The following is a 15373-nucleotide window of genomic DNA, read 5'->3' as shown; positions in this document are numbered from 1 at the left end:
ACCTTTGTTTGAGTTAATAAAAGGTGCCTTTCCCTATCTCTGCGGTATATACAGGTCATAGCCATAACTCGCCACTACTCTTTACAAGTGTTCTCGTACAAGTTATATTACAGTAAAATACCCAACTATAAAGTAATATTGCCTAAATTCATTAAATTAATCTAATTCACTTACTGAGAAATTTCTTTTTGAACTAATCTCACCAAAGTTAGTTAATAATTCAATTTAGGATGTCTGCATGGTTGTTTGGATGGTTTAGCTTAAGTAAGGTAAAACTTGCGAGGGTTATCTGTCCAAGGAGAGATAACTTTACGCAGGATTTTAAAAGGAAAAATTGACCAGTATTAAAATAATAAATGAGAAAAACCGTAGGAATTCTATGCTGTTCGTCCGCTAACATGAATAATATTGGAAACGAATTACCAGTGCTCAGCTCCTGGATTTCTGATGTTCCAAGGCCGAAGGCTGGAGAGTTAGGCTATATCAAACACTAGATTAGCAACAGAAACATAATATTTCCGATTTCTTATTATTTATTAAGACTTATTATGAAAGTATGGCAGAGTGTCTAATAGTGCGAAGTCAGACATTCTGCTGTTCTTTTTAATACATATTTAACGGTTGATGGTATTAGCTGTATTAGGGAAATATTATGTAGTTGAATATTTTATGTTTATTAACTTATTATTATGATTTAAACCTTTATAGCTTATTCATTTCAGTAGCTCTCACTGAGATTCAAATTATATGATCGAGTAATTAAAGGTTTTAGATATAGAGATTTTGGCGCGGTGTTGCCTGCAGTTTATGTTCAATTGCCCAGCTCTAGCAAATATTTCGCAAATAACAAATATTCAGCTTTAGCCAATTTGTTAGCGATGTTAAAACATCAATAGTAATAGACCAATATGTGCAGTTAAATAGGCCAGTATGTGCAGTCTGCGACTACGTTATTTTTGATTTGAAACTTCAACCTTATTACTTAACTAACCGCAATATTTTTTTTTTATTTATAAGCACAAGTGGTGCCTTTTATTCAATTTTAAGAGTTAATAAAAACTTATTTAAACCTTTGTCATAATATGAACTGAGATATAGTTCACTTGCCAGTCTAATAGGGTTAGAAAGACTATCAATTTCCACAACTAGGACACTATAATCATTAAGACTAACTTCATAAATATCAAAACTTATCTACATTTGTGTTTTTAGAAATACTAGTTACATTCAAAAGAAATCAAAATAATAGCAACAATAAAATTTATCATATTTATAAAAAATCCAATGAAGGAAAAATTGGTAGATTTTTTAAGTTTCTTGAATTTATTTATAGGTTAGTTGACTTATAAAGGCAGATCCCGCTAGCTTTAATCTCTACAATTATAAATATTTTTTTTCTCTTTCTTCATTAAATAATATTAAAATAACGAAATGTGAACAGATAATTTTTAACAAATTAAACATGTAAACATATAATTTAAAAAATTATCGTGCCTTTAAATGTAAGTGCAAAACGAAATCTAAACAACATAAATCTTCATTTGCTTCTCACATAAATAACAGATATCTCGGAATTCAAAAAACTATTTACAATTAACAAATTTAAATTCTCTCCTAGCATCTGACTCGGTAAGATTTTAAAATTGCTATTAATTATACATATAGTAAATAGGTGCAAAGAGATATACAAAAGAATATACTATTTTGGAGATTTTAGAATTCGTTTCAAACAGAATATTTTTAACCTTCTTTATGTTTAGCTTTCTAAGTTGTCAATCTCAAACTTTAGAAGATATCCATCGAATTTTCGTTGAATATCACTGATATTAATTGTTCGGCCACCTGCTTTATTTTCTGAAATCCCTTCTGAATATCGAAGTTCTGAATTTACCCCAGAAGAAATAATTAATCATTAATTAACTAGGATAAATAAAAATCTAACCTGAGAATCCATACGCTGAAAGGCAAATATCTGAGCATGCTTAAGTAGACGAACGTCCTTAGATGGTGCGAAACAAAAGCTCTCATAGATTTCTTGCTCACAGAGGCAAAGTTCCATACTTCTAGAAGCTTACCAAAAACATTTATTACCGCCTTTGCTTCAGATAGATAGATATTAATTCGTAACATGAAGGAGTGATCACGTGACAGTTTACATTGTCATGGCGATTCATAAACAAAGTCGATCGGCCGAAGGAAGGCTTCACGCGGAAACCGTTTAAGTAAAATATGTTTGACGGACTGGTTTTAGGAAACTGTTACTCTCCATTAACATTGATGTTTTCGTTTTCTTTCATTGGTCAGAGTATTTTTTTGGTGGTGAATATTTCTTTTTTGATGCTTCATCAGACGAGATGAAAGCATCTCATCTGTAGCTATAATGGAAAACCGATCGATATATTTTCTCTAACCTTATATCTAAAAATCAGCCTTTAGCAACAGGGTGTTTTGCGAGAAAGACATTTGTGTATGAATCTGGTTTTCGGTAGAAATGAGCTTTTATGACAAAGACCTTAAGACATTAATCTTCCCTTCAAAAGAAATACGAAAGAGACCAATCAATATGTTTATTTTCCTTCCTTTGTTATTTTATTTATGCATAAATTTTACAGCTATCCTATTCTCAGCTAAATACAGATAAACACTAATTTCAATAATTTAATTGCAGTGATAGTAGGTCTAGGGTGTTAAGTAGCTAACGGTGTAAAGCAAAACAAGAGTTCACAGATGGAAAATGGATATATTTTACTCTGAACAGGGTTAAAAGGAGAATTTCACAAACTGGAATAGAGTTTTAATTAGCTTCCAATTTAACGATCGAAATATTATTTTACTTTAATATAAAAAATGAAATATATGTAAAAAAAACGCAGGCGTGAACTAGCTAATATTTTTATTTTCCCTTTTTAATATTTTGTTTATTTTGCTGTTTTCTGTTTTCATTCGCTAAAGTTGCAAATAATTTTAAAAAAGCCATTTGTCGAAACAGAACAATCGAGGGAGAAAATGACTTCTAAATTTGCAATAAATAATTTCACTAACGTAATGCAACATTTATATGGGAGCACAATATTGTGGTAATACAATTTTAGGAAATGTTTGATGAATTGGTAATTGATGCTAAAATTAAAGAAAAGTAACAGGACTTAATATAAAATCGATTCGAATGAATAACTCTGCAAGCGCTTGCTTTGATAAAACTCGATAACAGTGTTATTATCAGGGCTCGAATTTGTACAAACATAAAACGTTAATGAAGAGAATAGAATATATATGTTATCGCTCTTTTTATGCAGGAATGACTTGCCGCCCCAGAAGTTCGCAGAAGCGAGCAATCGTGACGATACATTTTCAGATCCTTGAAGAGAAACCTCCTCAAAGAAAATGCAGCCAAGAATGCTGTCAAAAGTAAAAATTAGTAAACGTCTTTTTCAAAATTTCATTGTACATAGGCCCTTTACGATCTTTCTTCTCTAAGGGTATGGTGAAGAATAGTTTAACGACTCTGACTACTAGCATTTTAAAGTGGTCTTAATTCGTTATGTTGAAATTTGAATTATTTTGCTCACGTGTATACCAAGTTACAATGCCATACTTCAACCAGAATGGATTCGACGTAGTTCTGAGTAACGTCAATTTAGTTATAACATCATGTATGATAGTGGCTGTAACGTTAGCTAGGAATAACAGCTTGAGAAGACTACTCAAATCTGGCTTCAGATTTTACACTGCCTTAAGAGGATGGATTCTTGGTTTTCAGAGCACAGCTTTATCAGTTGGCATACAGAGATGATCAAGGCACACTTAAATTAATTTATTCGAAGACTTCTGTCAGTGGTAATTGCTATATTATGAGAATTTTTTATGGCTAACTTTAGCTAAAAAAATTAATGAATTAAGGTTTAAATTTTCAAATATAAATTAAGATACAATGCAAGAGTGCAAGAGCTTTATTTACAGCAATGTAAAAGATTTAATATTCGAAAAAATGAAGCTAATCAAAATTTAAATGCGATAACACTGTAAATATTTATGACAGTTTTTATCAATAATATGCTCTTGCTATTCACTGAATTGCATTTCTGACGTTAAGGCACTGCACTAATACTTAAAGCTATAGAATTAACACGTGAATGAATCGGATTTCATGCAATCAAGAGTATAAATATTTATAATGAAGCTCTCGCATTAAACAATGCTAAATAGGAATAAGTTTTAGTCTTCCGGAAAGGTTTATTTATCTATGGTGAAACAATATTCATCTCAAAACCCCAATATTTCAGCTCTTTAGCTTTGATCAGTGTGGCTAGCCGTGCCGGTTTCTATATATTTCGGAATACCGAAGACGATATGGATGTTAATAAATTACATTGCATTAGCACTATGGACGTATTTTAAATACTATTGAACTAAAGGCCCGCCTACAAAATGCAAACAACGGGTCTTGCATGCATCCAGCCTAATGGCCATAAATATGGCTCTCAAATATATTTATGATATTAATTTAAAACCTTATTGGCTTTAAACATTCCAGAGATTGCAATGGTATATTGTAATACACAGGAAGATTTGATGAACAACACTATGTCATACTTCACAGCATTTAGTTCTTTTATATAAGTGGTTGTTACAGTCCAGTAGTATTTATAAGGTGTCGCTGAGAACGAGTTATTCTAATTGTTGAGGAATATTTCGGCAGATATACATGATTTATCTAGTATTGTTTAATGTTTTATGCGTAAGATTATTTATAAGATGTTCTTGAAAGCTATTTTGGGGAAGTAACGGCTGCACCAAAGAATTTGTTCATTTCAGCTACTATGCAAAATGTGCTATTGTGAATCATTATTTCTACACTCTTTAAAGCTGACTAAATAGTTGATAACGTGAATGCAGGCCGTTAATAAAACTGTAAATGAAATCTTAGGTATATGGGTGTAATTCAATAGAGAGTCTACGTTAGTTAAAAAATTAAGTTTCCAACAAAATGGGAAAATCTATGTTAATACTTGATAATTAAATAACTATGACATTGCCCGAAGCTAATGTTTGTAGTTATTTGAAAGACATAATGAGATATTCATCAGAAGCTATGATTAATAATTCAAGAGAGATTTTTTTCTAATGCAGATTTAATAATATTTTATAGTTGTAGGTAATTGATTAATAATTCAAGAGAGATTTTTTTCTACTGCAGATTTAATAATATTTTATAGTTGTAGGTAATTGAACTTTACAAGATAGTTTCGCAATAGAAATAAATTTCACGTCTTATACTTCACCACTTTCATAAAATATGTATTATTTAACTTTTCGTTATTTTGTAATTTTTAATAGAAAAAAATCTCATTCGACTAACATAATTGTAATAAAAAAATTTATACGAAAAAGTAGCTTGATCGCATTCTGTTTTATGTGTAAAGAATTCCAATTAGGAAAATCTACATATAACAATTCTTATGAAGTCTCCTTTATTATTTAAGATTTTATTCTTGTGTACTTTTTTATCTATAAAATGTTTTAATATAAAATGAAAAGGAATATTCAGATCTAACCATCTAGCACTGAATAAAAGTAATATTTGAAAAATCAAAGATGTAGGAAACGCAATATTTAATTATTACTTGAAAATATGGTAAAGATATTTAAAAAGCTGAAACATATGCATATAGGAAAGTGTACTATGGTTTTGAAATCCTCATAAATTGCCAGAGAAAGCTTGTTTTCCATAAATTAAAAAAAAATCATTATGTTCTGGTTTCTTGATGACAAAATTAAAATCCTCATTTTCAAGGAAGTTTTACGGTTTTACAGTATTTTAAAGCGCAAATTTACTAGAAATTTAAAAACAATCAAATGACTTATCATCCCGTGTGCCTCCTAACTATAAGAACCCCGAATTCAAAGACAATGTTAAAAAAATATTTTTTACTAACATTATTGCACAGCTAATGATTAAGCAACTCAGAAGCTCGAAAGTGTAACAGAAACAAATTTCTGCTGTTTGGAGTAATTGAGAACATATGTTAAAATTATTTTGAATGGTGAAATACAAATTAATGCTACCTAATATACCTTCATCGGGCCTTACGTATTCGTGAAGTCAGTATGGCTTCTCCAAGCTAAATCCGATAAAGTTAAATTCAGTCAACAAGCAATCAGAACACATAACTGCTAACAAAGACTTTCAAGAGATTTCCGTCAAACTCAAGAACTCTGCAATTACCTACATAACTAATTTGCATTTTGGTGCGTGTTGAAAATGGAAGTGAAAGGACAAGCAAAGTAGCATTCTAATTGGATAAATTAACATAAAACCTTACAACATCATCAGTAGTAAAATCTAATTATCTCTTTTTCTTTCTTAAAATTATAGTCATATTAAAACGTACGAGTATGTGCTTTATGTTTTTCTTTAAATAATTTTGGTGAGAGATAATTTTAAAACAAAATGCAACAGAACAGTTAGAGATGTAGAGCTTAAATTAAAAAAAAATTATAAACGATTAGTGTTTTTAATTTAATTGAAAAAGTAGCTAATAAATGTGTAGCTATTCTAAACTTGTTTCGGCGGTAATTCAAAAGTATACGAAAAAAAAAAAAAAAAAAAAAAAATAGACAACTATAAACCTTCAGCAAAAATGTCAGATCAGATATTTAGATAGTGGATAATATATGGAATATTTGGATTAACATATCATTTTTCTTATGCTATATATATAGTTAAAACGAAATCGTTTTATGCATTGAATATGAATCCAGTACGTGGCAACACTGAACGATACAAAGAATAGAAGTTCCATTTTCAGCACGACCTTAGAAGTTCCTATTACGGTACAGTTAATAGCAATTTTTGCAAGAATAAAAATTGATGAAAAGTAATAACTTTTTCTTATCTCATACGTTTTAACAGCGCAGTCGTAACCTACTGACATTTAGAAAAGGAAATAAAGTTCTATCTTCCGTATACCATTGTCAAATCAATGTTCTAAGCAGAACTGAAACATAAATAGTTCGCTTAAGAGTGAATACAGCTTTCTTAATGCAAATAAATATTTAAAGATTAAGGCAGTAATCTTAAATCGAATTTATCGGATTATTTTCACGAAATACTTTTGATACTTAAATTTGAAACTTAAAATAGATAGTAACTAATTATTAGCAGGCTACGTGGGCTAGTCACAAGACTCCATGCAGGTTAAAGACAGAAAACAGTACTGGACTTGTCAAGCTGACAATTTTATGGGAATTTTTGTATGTTGACGGCCATTGGATCGTACAGTTCATAGAAAGTACTTCGTATATGTAAATACCTGCTTTTACTAACTTTGCCCACATTACAATCAACAAAACTTTCAATAAATAACAAAGCTCTCTTTTCCTTTGACGTGAGTTATAAATCAATATAAGTAAATAAGTATATTAAAATCTGTTTTGTGGAAGGTAAATTTCTTCGTCAAAAGCAAACATAATGCATGCATATTAATTTTAGAAAAGGTTTTAACGACAAAAAACTTAGCTTTGTGATTTTATTCATCGAAATTGAAACTGAGAATATTTTTATTCCTTATAGCCAGCAAATTTCTTCAAATTCAAATCCATTTTTCGATATAAAAAACATCTAAAATATTTCCAAGCCATTTAATTTATACAGTCTTGTTCTCTTTGGTAACATTAACTATGAAAATTCTACAAAAATTTAAACGACTTATTGTTAGGTCTTGAAAATTACCACAGAAACTGTGAATGGTGTAAAGGATCCTTTTATTTAACTCATATAAAGTTAAAAGAAGGTATGGCTTGGGCTTGCAGAACCTGCCAACATTTATGGCTTAACTCAAAAAGTAAGAGATTTGACTTAAATAAGTTAATCGTAAGTTAGAAAGAAAGGCTACTCAGAAAAAATGCTCGCAAGCTGGCTCAAAAACCTAATGTCGGGGTGACAAGTCTTTAACCCTTTCAGGCACGGTCCCTTTTAAAGTCAGAGTTTTGATAAAAAAAAAAAGGTAGGCAGCCTAATTAGGCCTAGAGGAGTACAGAAGTAAAATTTTGTGAAGATAGCACTTATCGTTTTAATTCTGTGGGTGTGGCCAAAGTGGGCACACTAATTGAATGGAGCTTCAAAAGGAGTGCTGAAACTAACATTGTTGCCAATGAACTGACCGACGAGATGCGGAGAAATAAAGAATACAGACTCTCAGTTGTCCTAGATTATCTGTGAGCCCGGTTTGGGCACACCTAGGCTTCGCTGTTTGATTTTAGGCAAAATTTAAAGGTAAAAATTTAAAACTAAAATAGAATAAGGAGATTAGCATACAGCCAAAAAATAACATAGAAATTTCTTTTCAAGCAATTCCTTTTATACCCTAAAAAAATCTGGAAGATTTCTTTGAGAAATGAGGGTCTTAAAAAACTAAACATGGCTAAAATATAAGGACTGGTTTGTGTTGAGCTGCCATCTATTGTAAATAAAGAAGGTTCAGAGTAACCTATAAATCCGTTTTCATTCCATTTTTCTGTGCGTACAGAAGTAAATGTTTGGGTGTGTCCAGACCGGACACACTGTACCGCAAAGGGTTAATAGCGAGAATAATGTAACTCCGCAGATAAACTGCTGCCAAGAGAATTAAGTAGCAAATGTGGCCTTCAGCAGACAGAACAGGCTCTGATTCTATTATCTAAAACCTTTATTTTAATACTATCTCTTTCTACCTCATTTGAACAATCGCGAATTAGAAATTAACATTCAGGCAAGAAAATAGAAAACGAGAAAGACAGAAAAGCTAGTTAACATAAAATAACTGGATTAACAAAATAAATGAATACTGTACAAAATAAGCAGAAACAAGTTAGAAAAAAGTTGAGCTTTTATTTTAAGTTGCCATTTGGGATTATAACTTACTAATGTTTGAAATATACTGTTGCGTGCGTACGCGTTCGTTATGAAATGAATGCACAAGTCCGATGAAAAATGAACAAAAATTTATTATTATCACAACAAAAATGCTTAAATTTTCTCAAATTATCATGCAGTATTACAATATCTCACAGTAGGTTTCTTTTAACTACTCAAATGTCCAATAGAACGTAATTCAAAACAGCTAAAGAACGCTAATCCGCGAATTCGCTACAATCAACAACAACAAACTAAGCAACAACTACAAACTGAGATGTTTTCCTCCTTTTATAAGATTTTAAAATCACGCGCTAGAATTTTCCAGTACTTTCTCGAAATCAAAAAGAGATATTTATTTATTTAATGCACGCGCTCTTGTATTTTCAATTTTCCGACTTAGCTTTCTTTTAATATTCGTCACGCGCTGCACTGCGCGAGAAATAAAACCATTTAATTTATAATTGAACTAACATTAGCTTTTTAAATACCAAATTCGTAACACTGCCCCCTTCCCAAGGACTGCACGTCCCGGGCAGTACAATCCCTCGACAGGAAGCTAAACTTACAACTGTGGCATAAATGCATTAATAAGCATTACATTACAATAATAAACAACATGAACAATAAATGCAATACATAAAACAAATCAAATGCTATCAAATACAAATCATATACACATTTAAAAACAAAATGGACCATGGTCTTATACTATTTACAATTATTTACATTATGTACTATGGCCATAGTAATGAGCTAACCTGTCGTAATGAACGACTTTAGGTTTAGAGTTCGAAGACTTACGAATCCGAACCACGACGTCATTCAGCGGCCCATCCCAAGGTGACTGTAATTTCGGACAAAGTCCTTTCCGTCGAGTCGGATTCCACAACCACACCTTGTCTCCTTCGTGGAATTGATGTTCAGTAGCTCTTGTGTCGTATCGGGTCTTCATCTTCTCCGTCGCCAAGTTGACTCGCTTTCGTGCAGAACGGTGCATCCCCTCAAACCGGGCCTGGGCGTCTTGGATGTGTTCCTCAGGCGATGAAGGCGCATCCGTAGGGCGACTAAACAGGCGGTCACAAGGCAGACGAAGGCCTCGACCGAAGAGCTTCTGGGATGGAGAATAGCTGGTAGTCTTGCGTTTCTTTTCGACCCTGGTATGATTTCGGCAGCTTCCCGAGCTGGATCTTTCGGACAAGGCGTCGACATTTCCAGGCGAGGATCCCTTTTGAGGATGGATAGTCATGCCATCAGATGCTGAAAGCAGTTTGTTGTTTTTCAAGTCTAAGGAAAAATTGTATTTCCTTAAAAAGTCCAATCCGAGAATGCATGGATCTGTGATATCCGCCACATATGCCGTGTGATGGTAGGCGGCACTTCCAAACGTGATGTTCACGTTTAACTTCCCAGTTATGTCGATTTTATCACCAGACGCAGTCTGAAGGGTAACACAGGATGGCGTCCAAATAAGTTTATCTTTAAACTGTTCAGCTAAATCTTTCCTAATGATGGTAACATTAGCTCCTGTGTCAATGCTCATATTGCAAGGAACTCCATTGATATTCCCATTAATGGACATTCCGTTACTGTTGCCACTCACTGTATAAATTTTAAGCGCTTTAAAACAAGGTTTTTCCCTATCTGGCAACCTCCGTTCCTCGATTTGGTCACTAATTTGTTTACTGCGTCGTTGCTGGGAAATGGTCTTATTTTCCGTACCTCGGGGTGTTTTGCAGTTTCTTCGTATGTGGCCTTCAACTCCGCAGTTCCAGCACTTTAGAACTAGTTTCTTTTCACTTCTGTTCCGTCTCAAGCCACTGACTTGTCTGGTAAAATCATCTGCTTTATATTCCGTACCCTGGGGCGTTCTGCAATTCCGTCTTAGGTGACCTTCACTACCACATCTCCAACACCTTAGAGCCACTTTCTTCTCGCTCCTACTCTGTATCAAAGCGTCGAATTGTCTGGCTAAATCATCTAAACGAGCCATCAGTTGTTCCACTGGCTCATGGACTCGCACAGCTCTAACTGGGTAGCGATCTCTACTAGTTGCTTGCTGGGCTGCCTCGAATTTCATGGCGTACACTAGAGCGCTTTTTAAATCTTTAACATCCGCCATTCGGAGAGCCTTCTGTATTTCGGGATCACGGATGCCATCGATAAAGTACTGCAGGGACAGGATTTCCCTCGTTTCTCTCGGGCACTCCGTAAAGGCGAGGTAGGATAGCCTTTCAACATCCGTGGCGAGTTCCTGGAGTGATTCGGTGGGCTTCTGTTGACGTGATTTTAATTGAAGCCTACTGTAGTCTTTTAAACACTTCTCGCCAAAGCGCAGCTCCAATGCGCCGGATAGAGCTTCGAAGTCAAGTCTTTGGTTTTCTGGAAGTGTCTGCAGGATATCCGCTGCGTCTGCTCTCAGAGAAGCGGCGAGATGACAGGCCTTAGTTTGGGAATCCCATCCATTCGCATCCGCCACGATAGAAAATTGTGTCTTATACACCTGCCAGGAGGTCTTCCCATCATAGATGCTTCAGAGCTTCAGAGGCATTGGTAAGAGCATTGGTAAGAGGCATTGGTGGACGAGCAGGCATTGGTAAGAATTTAAAATCATCACTCCTGCTCCCTGCCGACGCTACGAATTTCTTTAAAGTATACATTTCTTTGGCAACTGCAGAAACTCTCTCATCAATTTGTTGTTCGATTTGATGTTGGACGGCACAAACTCTTCCTTCAATTCGTTCCTCCACAGCAGAAACTCTCCCTTCTATATGTTCTTTTACAGAAGAAACTCTTTCTTCTATTTCTTCTTTCACCGAAGAAACTCTTTCTTCAATATGTCCAACTTTATTTTCAACTGCGTCAATTCTGCCTTCCATAGCTTCAAATTTATTTTCTATTATGCAAGTAATTTCTCTTTTCGTTTCTTCTTGACCAGCTTGAACAGCTTTCATTTCGTCCTTAACGGATTCCTGGCCCAATTTCATTTCTTCCTTAACGGATTCCTGGCCCAATTTCATTTCTTCCTTAACGGATTCCTGGCCCAATTTCATTTCTTCCTTAACGGATTCCTGGCCCAATTTCATTTCTTCCTTAACGGATTCCTCGCCCAATTTCATTTCTGCTTTAACGGATCTAATCTCTGCTTTAACAGAGTCTTTCATCTCTTCTTTAAATGATGCTTGGCCAGCTTCCATCTTTTCTTGGAATGCAGCAAAAGCACTAATGAGCTGTCTCAATTGTTCTTCCATCGCTCTTGTTATTGGCATTCAAATCCCACTTCTGACACCAAAAATTGTTGCGTGCGTACGGGTTCGTTATGAAATGAATGCACAAGTCCGATGAAAAATGAACAAAAATTTATTATTATCACAACAAAAATGCTTAAATGTTCTCAAATTATCATGCAGTATTACAATATCTCACAGTAGTTTTCTTTTAACTACTCAAATGTCCAATAGAACGTAATTCAAAACAGCTAAAGAACGCTAATCCGCGAATTCGCTACAATCAACAACAATAGTTTTCTAAACAACAACAAACTAAGCAACAACTACAAACTGAGATGTTTTCCTCCTTTTATAAGATTTTAAAATCACGCGCTAGAATTTTCCAGCACTTTCTCGAAATCAAAAAGAGATATTTATTTATTTAATGCACGCGCTCTTGTATTTTCAGTTTTCCGGCTTAGCTTTCTTTTAATATTCGTCACGCGCTGCACTGCGCGAGAAATAAAACCATTTAATTTATAATTGAACTAACATTAGCTTTTTAAATACCAAATTCGTAACAATACTAATGTCAACATTCATATTTTAAATTTAACAATGCTTTTTGGATATTTATCGAAATCCGACCTTTGAAAGTCACCTTGAAGGAACAGAAAAGAACAATCGTTTTGAATTCAGGTACAATTGTAACATGTTTTAATCTAAATATTATCTTATTGTTTAAGTATACAGATAGGTTTTGTGTTTTATCTGTACAAGTCTTTGGATTAAGGGGAAACAAACACTGTATAGAGAAGGAAGTCACTATGCAAACGCAGGATATCCATTATCAGAATAAAAATTCAAATATGCATCATTTTAATATGCTGTGCGATAAAAGTTTATTCAAATTTCTCAGGAAACTAAGGTTTGCTATTAATATCAATGATAAGTCACCGAAAATATACGCAAAGTGAAACAATTAAAGATGTTTATTTACTTTCAAGTTAGGTGTATGGAAAACAGATGAAAAAGAATTTTAGCTTAATCTTTCTCATTTTAGCTTATTAAATGGAAAGACTAAACATTAAGGTAATTAATATAATTTAAATTTGAAGCGTATGATTCGAACTAACTGTGGGAGTTTTTTAACACTTCATAAAAGATGCTATTCACTTCACCATATAAATCTGAGACAAGAATAGCAGAAAGATTTTGCTATTTCGCAAAGGAGACAGGTTTGTTTAAAGCTTCGTGAATAATCGTTCGCTAAAAACGATGTATCGGTACATCTTAAATCTTAAATATTTAATTCTTCTTTTTTAATAAATAATCGCAAATGTCTCCACTTGCTGATTACCTATCGGGAAATAACACCAAAGCTAATTCCCTCCTGTAAAGTACCTATAATTTTTTATCATTATTTTGAATAACTCATTTTAATTATCTCTTTCTGCATCTTGAACATCTGGGATTTAATTACGAAACTATCGTAACTGTTTAGTTTAAACTGTTTCAGATATTAAAAATAGAGCCTAAATAAGAAGACCAAATTGCTGTTTGTTTATTAATTTCTATAGTTTTTAGTCAAAAGGGCTTTGTCCCTGAGGGACTATTGTTTTCGTTTTGCGATTTTGATTCGAAACACTATGAATGGCTGTATCACTTTTCAAACTGTTGCCAACAAATAGTATTGCTCTGTATTATATTTGAAGAAATTAAATAATGAAGAATCTGCATAAATGTATGTATGTTTCTGGCATTGTGATGAAACAACGATACCTACAGCCATCAAAGTTTGACTGACGTAATCCTACTGCGAGTACGGGCATCTGAAAGCCCAAATTTGAAATTTGGAATTTGTTTTATTATCGATTTCATATTTTGTAAAACTTTAATGAATTTTTGACTAACAAACTCAAGGATTTCAAAGCTAGAAATGGCAACACTGTACAGAAAAAAACATTTTTATCTCCAGGCGTGAGACTGCGTATCGGAAATTCTAAAGGCATGCTCAGTTTAAAATTATTTTGCGATATTGCTCTTGAACTGAATCTTATGGTTTAAGAGCGAAGAACATGATATTTCATAAATAAAGGTAGCACACAAAATTTTAAAAAATACCCCATTGGACGCAATTTAAAATCTGAAAAAATCCAGATTTTATTTTTAGTCCAAAGGGGCTTTGTCCCTGAAGGACTATTGTTTCCGTTTTGCGATTTTGCGTCGGAACTCTATAAACGGCGTATCACTTTCCAAATCGTGGCCATCAAATAATATCGGCCTGTATTGAATTTGAAGAAATTAAATGATGAAGAATCTGCATAAATGTATGTATATTTCTGAAACTGTGATAAAACAACAGTATCTATAGCCATCCAATTTTGAATGACGTAATCCTACTTCGAATATGGGCATTTGAAAGCCCAAATTTGAAATTTGGAATTTGTTTTATTATCAATTTCATATTTTGTAAAACTAACGAATTTTTGATTAACAAACTCAAGGATTTCAATGCTAGAAATGGCAAACTTGCATAAGAAGACACAACACAATTTTCAAATTTTAAGCTAACTGTGCCATTTGTCGGGATACTCTACATCAAAAGTTACATGAAGCGCAGGTTCAAATAGCCCTCACATCAGTATAGCCCTCACATCAATAAAGGGATAGTTTTATGATTGAGTGGCCATTTATTTTCTCATATTGCACATAAAATAATTCTTTATTCACATTGTACCCCAAAATCGATGAAAATATCGATTTTTAAATTATTTTGCTAAAAAACTTACCTTACTACACTGAAGAGAAATTTTGAAATGATCTGACGATAATAAATGTTATAAAAAGACTAAAAATTTTGACAGCGCTTTAAATGCCACACCCCATCAGTGTTTATTTTCTTACTGCTTAATTGTTACAGTAACTTATCAAAAATATGTGTAAAGGAATAGGAATTAAATATAACTGAAACTACAGTAAGACCCCGCTTAACGCTGTTTCGTTTAGCGCTGTTTCGGTTTAGCGCTCTTTTATTTCAACCCGGGGATTCTCCGAAATTGTGCGCAGCGCTAGGTTTCCAAATAAGATAACCGAAACAGTGTAGTTGTGTTTCTTGCTTGGTGGACGCATTTTTATCATTTGAAACATTTGTTGACATTATTGTAAGTTTAAATTTGTATAATATTATAACGATTAATACAGTGACAAATATTATGATCTTTAGTTTTATCATGGGTGATAATAAAAAACAAGAAAAGAAAGCAACCAG

The 15373-nt window shown here is 33.2% G+C and overlaps 1 protein-coding gene across 3 annotated transcripts in view; it reads right to left on the bottom strand.

Annotated features, from left to right (window-relative positions):
* LOC118182980 (uncharacterized) overlaps nucleotides 1–15373 on the bottom strand; it is a 223419-nt gene that overhangs the window by 60739 nt on the left and 147307 nt on the right. The window contains exon 1 of one of the 3 annotated variants that reach the window (XM_085826408.1): nucleotides 1943–2082. The exons of the other annotated variants lie outside the window; for them this stretch is intronic. The gene's annotated coding sequence lies outside the window, so the exon portion shown is untranslated. Of the gene's footprint in view, nucleotides 1–1942; nucleotides 2083–15373 lie in introns of those variants that run through there. 3 annotated transcript variants of the gene reach the window in all.

Source organism: Stegodyphus dumicola, chromosome 1 (genome assembly GCF_044657685.1).
Source record: "Stegodyphus dumicola isolate Sdum_Otavi_A_Nest chromosome 1, ASM4465768v1".
NCBI lineage: Eukaryota > Metazoa > Arthropoda > Arachnida > Araneae > Eresidae > Stegodyphus > Stegodyphus dumicola.
Note: the sequence above shows the minus strand (reverse complement) of the source record. Positions and strands in the feature narration are given on the sequence as shown.